The following is a 9,969-nucleotide window of genomic DNA, read 5'->3' as shown; positions in this document are numbered from 1 at the left end:
TATAAATATGTAAATAAATATATGGAATAGAAAGCGCAGGATTCCTTCTAGAATTATTTAATATGAAAAGAAAAAACCAACAAAAAAAAAAAAAAAAGGAGCGATCATAGATCATAGATAATTGCATATTGCATCTGAAAACTGAAAGAAAATGGGTGAGCTTTACCAACTGCGAAGAGTAGATCTAGACATATTGAATTGTCACCAATGTCAATTTTGATACTCTTAGTTCACAAGCAATAAGCGTGAAAAAAAACAATTATTTATTATGTACCCACAATGAAGAAAGAGAGATTTTTATACTATCATAGAACAATAATACCTAATAAATTATGATTGCGCGTGAAAACTGAAGATTGTTCCATTGCAGAGGATGTTCTCGCCGTAGATGACGCCACTTTTCAAAGTGTTAGTATTTCTTAATGTGATGAGATTATATATAGATAGATTAAACATATTAAATTAAATAGATATAGAGACAGATGAGAAAAAAATTTAAAAATTTCAAACTACGTAATTATATACTTATTTTTCTGTTCATTAGGAATATTAAGGTCCAATCAAAACGTAATAAATAAAATAAAATGTAAAAGAAAATTTAAAATTCTGTTAAAAAAGATAAATAGAAATGTTGAACGTAGAAAGCTATCTTGAAGTTATTTTTTGCTTCAATTGATATATATATTGTAATAAATATATAGATATTACAATTTACTTGACACTATCTATTTTTATCCATGTTTTTTTTAAGTTTTCTCCAAAATTATTTTTATTTTGAGAAAATCAAGAAGTATTAATTATTTTTAAATTTATTGTTATCACTAATAAACAAGAAAATCAAAAGTATTAATTATTTTTAAATTTAATCTTATCATGAACTTCAACTTTAGTTACGATAGTACTCTAATTTCAAATTGCACTCAACATTAAAATAAAAAAAATATTCATCTTAAAAATAAAATATATTATTTATTTATATAATATTGACAATAATTATTTTCCTTAAAATAAAATCATGCTGTAATAAATAAAACTTATTTTTATAAGAAATCTAACTTAATTAGAATATCAATAAACCCTAACTAAAATTTCATGCTTAAAAAATGACAAAACAAAAACCTAAATATTCTATGCTTATAACTAACTAAAATTTACTATTTCACTTAGCTTTTATGAATTTTAAAAAAATTCATAATAAATATTAGTTAGGATGTTGTTAAACGGTGAGTTTTTAATTAACCTGATCATATATGTCAAACGAAAATAATATCCTTCCGTCCCATTTTATTGCTTGTTATTACTTTTTTGAATGTCTGAAAACGTTTGAAAGGTTTCTAAATTTACATATGTAAACAATTGTCTTTCTCATAATGACATTTATGATTGTTCATTAAATGAATAACTTCTATTAATATCTTAATGAATTAAGGGTAAAAAAAGAAAATTGATTTTTCTTGACTAAATTCTTAATATGAGTATTTTGTCAAACCAGCAAACAAAATAAGATGGATGAAATATTTTATTTATTAAATTGGATACAATTTAAAATTAGAGTGCTATTGTAACTAAACTTTAAGTTAATTCAAGGTATTAGAAGAAGAAAGTTGGATATACGGTACAATTAAAATTACTTGCAAAGTTTGAGATTTTTTTTTTTAATGATTAACTTTAATTACATTAAGCAGTATAGATATATCAATGTAAAGCCATGCTAAGAAAGCTTTCTCATTCTAATTCTCTATGAAGCAATCTACTTTGAGTATTATATTTCTACTTTTTGTTTCACATTTTTCTATTTTTCTAATATTAATTTTAGTTATCATATAACAAATTTTTTATTTGTTTGATTTTAAGTTCAGTTATTTTGTAATTATTTTTGTATTTATTTATTGTTTTATTGTAAACTTGTAATTTTTAGTGGCTTTTCTATTTTTGTGTTGTTAACTTTAGTAATGTAACTAGTGTTACAACCCATGCGATGCGTAGAGCAATATTAAAAGATGAAATCATCTTTTATAACATCATTCAAAAATAGTAAAATTATATAATAAAATGATAAATTATATCTCACTGAGATTTGCTTAAAAGTTACAATGCTATGATATGTCTTCTCAAATATTCTACGAAACCTTTCATAAGGTATGCAATAGCAAAAACCATACATGGTATGACCTACATCAGAAAATGTATACACATATTAATGTATTTTTCAATAGTGATAATAAGTTTGAGAATTTAAGTAATTATATTGAATTAAGAAATTAAGTATTTTTTTATTTTATGTTTAATATTTATTATAAATAATTGTTTATTTATCTAAAATATCAATGTATTACTTATTTAGTGTAGTGTGTTTTGAGCGTGTGGATAGCCCACCTTTTTAAAAATTATCATATCCTGTACGTTCTCATATCTCGTGTACCGTGTTCGTGCAACCTTAACTCTTGGTATATGACACCACTTCATATACTAAGCTTATCAACTAAGGTTTTGTTTTATTACCAATAAAAATGAAGTGTTTTTTTTTAATTTATTTTTGTAGCATTGAAATAAAAAATTAAGTTTTTTGTATTTTATGTTTATAATTTATTATAAATGATTATTTATTTATTTGAAATATTAATGTATTACTTATTTAGGGTACTGTGTCCTAAGTATATGGATGTCCTATTTTTAAAAAATTATTGTATATGTACGTTTCCATATCTCGTGTCCCGTGTTCGTATAACCTAGCTCCCGGCATATAAGACTACTCTATACACCAAGCTAATTAACCAAGGTTTTTTTATTACCAATAAAAATGAAGTGTTTTTTTTTTAAAATTTATTTTTGTGTCAATGAAATAAGAAATTAAGTATTTTTTTATTTTATGTTTATGATTTATTATAAATAATTATTTATTTATTTGAAATATTGATGTATTATTTATTTAGTATATTGTGCCCTAAGCGTGTGGATGCCCTACCTTCTTTAAAAATTGTCGTATCGCATACGTTTCTATATCTCGTGTCTGTTTCCGTGCAACCTAACTTCTGGTATATGAGATTATTTTATACACCAAGCTAATCAACCAATGTTTTTTTTATTACCAATAGAAAATGAAATGTTTTTATTTTTGCATCATTGAAATAAGAAATTATTTTTTTTTATTTTACATTTATAATTTATTATAAATGATTGTTTATTTATTTGAAATATTAATGTATTACTTATTTAGTGTAATTTATCTAAGCGTGTGGATGTCCTATTTTTAAAAATTATCGTATTTATATGTTCTCGTATTTCGTGTCCTATGTTTGTACAACCTAGCTTCTAATTTATAAAACTACTTTATACACTGAGCTAATCAACCAAGTTTTTTTTATTACTAATAAAAATAAAATATTTTTTAATTTATTTTTGTGTCATTGAAATTATAAATTTAGTGTTTTTTTATTTTATATTTATGATTTATTATAAATAATTATTTATTTATTTGAAATATTAATGTATTGCTTATTTAATGTACTGTCCTAAGAGTGTGGATGTCCTATTTTTTAAAAATTATTGTATCCTTACGTTCCCGTATCTCATGTCTTGTGTTCATGCAACCTAATTTTTAGTATATGAGACTACTCTATACGCCAAGCTAATCAACCAAAGTTTTTTTTATTACCAATAAAAATAAAGTGTTTTTTCTTTAAATTTGTTTTTGTATCATTGAAATAAGAAATTTGGTGTTTTTTTATTTTATGTTTATGATTTATTATAATTAATTATTTATTTATTTGAAATATTAATGTATTACTTATTTAGTATACTATGTCCTAAGCGTGTGGATGTCCTACATTTTTTTAAAATTGTCGTATATCGTAAATTCCTTTATCTTGTGTCCTGTGTCCGTGCAACATAGCTCCTGGTATATGAGACTACTCCATACACCTAACTAATCAATCAAGATTTTTTTTATTACCAATAAAAATGAAGTGTTTTTTTTAAATTTGTTTTGTATCATTGAAATAAGAAATTAATTTTTTATTTTACATTTATGATTTATTATAAATGATTATTTATTTATTTTAAATATTAATGTATTACTTATTTAGTGTAGTGTGTTCTGAGCGTGTGAGTGTCCTATTTTTTAAAAAATTATCATAACTCGTACGTTCCAATTTATATTTTTTAAATTATTTATATATTGTTTATTTAATAGTAATATATTGTTTATTCACACTTTTTAAACATTTGGATTACTTATTAATTGTTTTGTAAGAAGAAATAAATTTATATTAATATATTAAATGCTAGAGACAATCTTTTTTGTAGATATTACCTTAATAAAGAGTTTATCTGAAAATATAAACAACTAATATTCTTACAATTGTGCTAAATTGTGTTAGAATTCTAACATCTACCATTCTATAATCCAAAATATTGTTAAGTGACAAATTGTGTTAGAATTTTAACATCCGTCTATAATCCAAAATAATGCCAAGTGGCAAATTGTGCTACTCACACGTGGCTTTCAGATAAGGCAAACTACCCTGTTTTTATATATTACTAGTGTTAGAACTCGCGTGATCCGCAAAACAATATTCAAGGATGAAATAATTTTTTATAACTTCGACACAAACACAACACGAAAATTAGACGGTTGACACGAACATGACACATTTAACACGATTAATATCATAAACAGGTTAAGCGGATCGTATTGACTCATATACAACTTCTGTAACCCGCTTAATATCATAAATAGGTTAAGTGGATGTGTTGACCTATATACGACCTACTTAACCTGATTATATTATTTTTAACTTTTAACCTATTTAACTCCAATTATATTTAAAAATAAATTTTTACATGTAAAATCCATAAATTTTTCATGATTTATAATTAAAATAAAAATTAATGCAACAATAAAATTTAAATAGGTTTTAGTTGGAGTATTTATATCTAACACTAAAATTATCTATTTACTCTTAAATAAACAGGTCACTCGCCCAACCCGCGTGTCAACCCGTAACACAACACGTTTATATTCGTGTTGCAAATGGGTAACTCGTTCATGACATGAACTCTTTTTACCTCAACCCTAACCCATTTATTTCTCATGTTAAGGGAATCATGTTCACTTGTCGCGACCTATTTTGACATTCCTAGTATGACCTGCATAAAAAAATGCACACACACTATTAATATATTTTTCAACAATGATAATAATTTTGAGAAGTTAACTAATTATATTGAAATAAGAAATTAAGTATTTTTTATTTTATGTTTATAATTTATTATAATTTATTATTTATTTATTTGAAATATTAATGTATTATACTTATTTAGTATAGTGTGTCCTAAACGTGTGGATCTCCTACTTTTTTAAAAATTATCATATTGCGTATGTTCCTGTATTGCGTGATGAAGTGTTTTTTTAATTTATTTTTTTATCTTTTTTTATTAATGAATAATAAAAAAAAGAAAGGACTAAATTTTCGGAAAAACTTTTGTTACTTTTTTTCGATATAAAAAAAATAAAATCAATTTTTCTCTACAAATTTATTTTTATAGTTTTTTATTTTCCCTCTAATTTGAAGAGAAAATTATGGGAATTCTTTTTCCTCATATTCCTATTTTATTTCCAAATAAAATAGTTTTTCCTTATTAATATTAATTTAGTTTTTTTTTCCTCCTATATGATATTATTTGAAAATATATTTGCTTTTTTTTCCCTTAAAATCCGCATAATGCGCAGAGTAATATTAAAAGATGAAATAATATTTTATAATATCATTTAAAAATAGTAAAATTATATAATAAAATAATAGATTGTATCTTATTGAGATATGCTGAAAAGTTATAATGCTAAGATATGTCTTCTTAAGTATCATGCGAAACTTTTCATAAGGTATTCAATAACCAAAGTCATGTATGGTATGACTTGTTGGATTTAATTTTCTATTGTGGGCTTAATATGTAAAATTAAATATGTACAGCAGTCCAATTGTAAAGTCAATTTCAAATGTGGTCTTGATTGTGAATAATTGACTATTGAGGTATCAACTAATTATAGATATTAAGTGTAGAGACCATTATATAATTCCTATTTCGTTAAAAGACCGAAATAGGAATTGTACTAACCCTACAGGTATATAAAGGTCGTGGTCCCCAGAGGAGTTGAATACGATTCAGTTTTACGTTCCTTTCGTATTGCTTCCGCTAAATCGATTCTTCAATTCTCTGGAAGGCTGCAAACCTAATTCTATACATCAAGATCGACGAACAACGATGTCAGGTATGCAACCTTTTCTTATTCAATCTATTTTGTTGAATCTAGTGGTTTGCACGATCTAGGTTATTATTGAATTATTTGAGATTAATTCTTAACAAGTGGTATCAGAGCCTTGTGCATAATTGCTAGATTTTAGATTGATTTTCGTATGTTTTTTTTTTTTTTTATTTGTTTACCCTACTGTTTACGGATCGAGGGTTTTGTTTAATAAAAAAAAAAAAAAAAAAACAGTATAGGTTTGTGAATTTTGATCGAAATTTTGGCTTGAGTATAATGAAATCTCCATTGTTGAACAAAGATTTGTTTTGGCCTATTTTTCTGGTTTCTTTGGAGAGAGTCGGCGGCTGTGTTTTTTTTTTTCCGTCTCTGATAGTTTTGGTTTTAAGGTTAGGGATGGAAAATTACGGTTAGATCCCTGGAAAATTTCATATTAGTCCCTTAATTTTCTGTAATTTCATATTGGTCCCTTAATTTTCTGTAACTTCAGATTAGGTCCCTAAATTTTCTGTAACTTCAGATTAGGTCCCTAAATTTCCTGTAACTTCAGATTAGGCCCCTAATCTTCTGTTTTTCGTATTAGGCCCTTAAATTTCTGTTTTCTTTCGTTTAGACCCCAAACTTTATTTATTCAAATTTATTTAGTCCAATTTTATAACTTAGTCTCTAATTTAGTGACTTAAAGACTAGATTATAAATTTTTTTTTTGGACTAAATAATTTTAGATTATTAAATATTTAGACAATCAATTCATTTAATTGCAATTGTTTTGTTTTAATTACAATTAAATGATTTAATTTGTCGACTTGAGATTAAATTTTGGAGTGATTAAGTCCCCATTGTGTTTGATATTTGTTAAAATAAATTGATTTGATCAATGAGTCACCAAAGTGACCTCTATTGCTTGAATTGATTTATTTTAGAATATTAGACAGGTGTATTAGAATTCGTTGCGGATAGTTAATCGGCCCAAAGGAAGGTTGCTATCTGGCTGAGTTTTGAATACATGTTTGGCAATAAATATGTGATAATTGTTTGATTATTTTCCATGACAATGATATATCGGCCCAAAGGAAGATTTATTATTTGTCAGGACTATGTTATCAATATTTGATTGCTGCATTGAGATACTAATTACAAGTTAATGTTTTACATCCAAAGATGAGAATATTAATGTTGTGTCTGTATCTTATTTCCATTTTTTAATCTCTACTTATGTGAATTGTTTCATTTGTGGATTGTGAGCTTATACTTATCTATTTGTTTATTTTCTCTGATGTCAGCTAAAATGTCATTTAATCCTGATTGTGTCCCTAAACTTGAGGGATCAAATTTTGAGTCTTGGAAATCAGATATTATGATCTTTCTGGGCTGTATGGATTTGGATCTTGCATTCAGGATGGACGAACCTGCTCCTCTTACTGATACGAGCACTGATGTTCAAAGGGTTCAGTATGAGAAGTGGGAGCGTTCTAATCGCTTAGGTCTAATGATCATGCAGAAAGGAGTCCCAGAACATGTTCGAGACTCTGTCTCAGCTGAAAAGAACAATGCTCAAAACTATCTTGCCGAGCTGGAGAGGGCTTATGTCAAGAATGACAAAGCCGAAGTGGGAACACTTTTAGGAAAATTAACCTCCATGAAGTTTGCTGGCAATGGTGGTGTTCGGGAGCATATTCTTAGCATGTCTCAGATTGCAAAGAGACTGAAGGCGCTGGGTATGGCTTTACCAGATGACCTTTTAGTCCATTTGGTTATGAATTCTCTTCCTTCTCAGTATGGACAAATTAGGACTTCCTATAATTGTCAGCCGAATAAATGGACTCTTAACGAGCTCATTTCTCATTGTGTTGATGAGGAGGAAAAGATGAATTCTAACAAAAGAGAGAGTGCTCATTTTGTTTCTTCAGCTGGGAAGGGCAAGAACAAGAAAAGAAAGAGGCCTTTTGCAAAGACTGTTGAAAAGGCTATTGAGAAACCTGCTGCTGCTACTGCTGTAGATCCAGTACAAAAGAAGCCTTATGTGCCAAAATGCTTCTTTTGTGGAAAGACGGATCACTTGAGAAAGGACTATCCTAAATTTGCTATTTGGCTTGCAAAGAAGGGTAAGTACCTTGTTTTAGTCTGTTGTGAAGTTAATTTAACTTCAGCTCCTAAAAACACTTATTGGATGGATTCTGGTGCTACCGCTCATATAAGTGTTTCATTGCAGGGCTGCCTCAACTACAGAAAGCCAACTGACGGTGAAAGATACATCTATGTGGGAAATGGCGATCTGGTTGAAGTAGAGGCAATTGGACATTTTAGATTATGTTTAAGTACTGGCTATTTTTTGGATCTTATAGATACTTTTGTTATTCCCTCTTTTAGAAGGAATTTGATTTCTGTTTCCTTTTTGGACAAATCTGGTTTTCATTGTTCTTTTGGAGACAGTATATTCACTTTATCTATGAATTCAAAAGTTTTGGGTACTGGTTGCTTGAATGAATGTGATAATCTATATATGTTAGACATTGATACTAGTTATCATGAATCCCTGCATGTTACTACAAGAGGTACCAAAAGAAAGTTGAATATTGATAACTCAGCTGTACTTTGGCATAGACGTTTGGGTCATGTATCCAAATCAAGAATTGAGCGTCTTGTTTCTGATGGTATCTTAGATACACTTGATTACACAGGTTTGGATTCTTGTATTGAGTGTATTAAAGGAAAACAGACTAAACAAAAGAGACTAGGTGTCATTCGGTCATCCAATGTTTTAGAACTGATTCATACAGATATTTGCGGTCCATTCCATATTGCAGCTAGAAATGGCCAAAGATATTTTATATCATTCATTGATGACTATTCTCGTTATGGTTACTTATATCTCATTCATGAAAAATCTGAGTCTTTGGACGTGTTCAAATCTTATAAAGCCGAAGTTGAAAATCAACTAGGAAAGAAGATTAAATCTGTTCGATCTGACCGTGGTGGTGAATATTATGGTAAATATGACGGTTCAGGCGAACAACGTCCAGGACCTTTTGCGCTTTTCCTACAGGAATGTGGAATTGTCCCTCAATATACAATGCTTGGTACACCAAGCATGAATGGTGTATCTGAGAGACGTAATAGGACTCTTATGGATATGGTAAGGAGTATGATTAGTCATTCTACTTTACCAGAGTCTCTGTGGGGTGAAGCGTTAAAGACAGCAGCTTATCTTCTCAATAGGATTCCATCTAAAGCAGTTGCTAAAACACCTTATGAACTTTGGACTGGACGTAAGCCTAGTCTAAAGCATCTTCATGTTTGGGGATGTCCAGCTGAAGCAAGGCCTTACAAGCCGAATGAAACAAAACTGGACTCCAAAACTATCAGCAGCTACTTTGTTGGATATTCTGAGCGGTCTAGGGGTTACAAGTTTTATAATCCTACTTCCAGAACTTTTTTTGAAACGAGAATTGCAACATTTTTTGAGGATGTTGATTTTGGAGGGAGAAATAAAGAAAGAAACATTGTCTTTGAAGAGGAACCAAGTAAGGATGATTCGGTTCTCATTCCTTTTGTTGTTTCTGATAGCGTACAGACTCCAGTTGCTCCTGTAACTATTCAAGATCCAATTCAAGACAATGCTATTCTTCCTCAAGAACAAATTCAACAACCTTAAGAATTAGAGCCTGTTCAAATGCCTTTGAGGAGATCTACTAGGGAGAGAA

Source organism: Jatropha curcas, chromosome 6 (genome assembly GCF_041381405.1).
Source record: "Jatropha curcas cultivar XTBG-Jc1 chromosome 6, XTBG_Jcur_1.0, whole genome shotgun sequence".
NCBI classification, from domain to species: Eukaryota; Viridiplantae; Streptophyta; class Magnoliopsida; order Malpighiales; family Euphorbiaceae; genus Jatropha; species Jatropha curcas.
Note: the sequence above shows the minus strand (reverse complement) of the source record.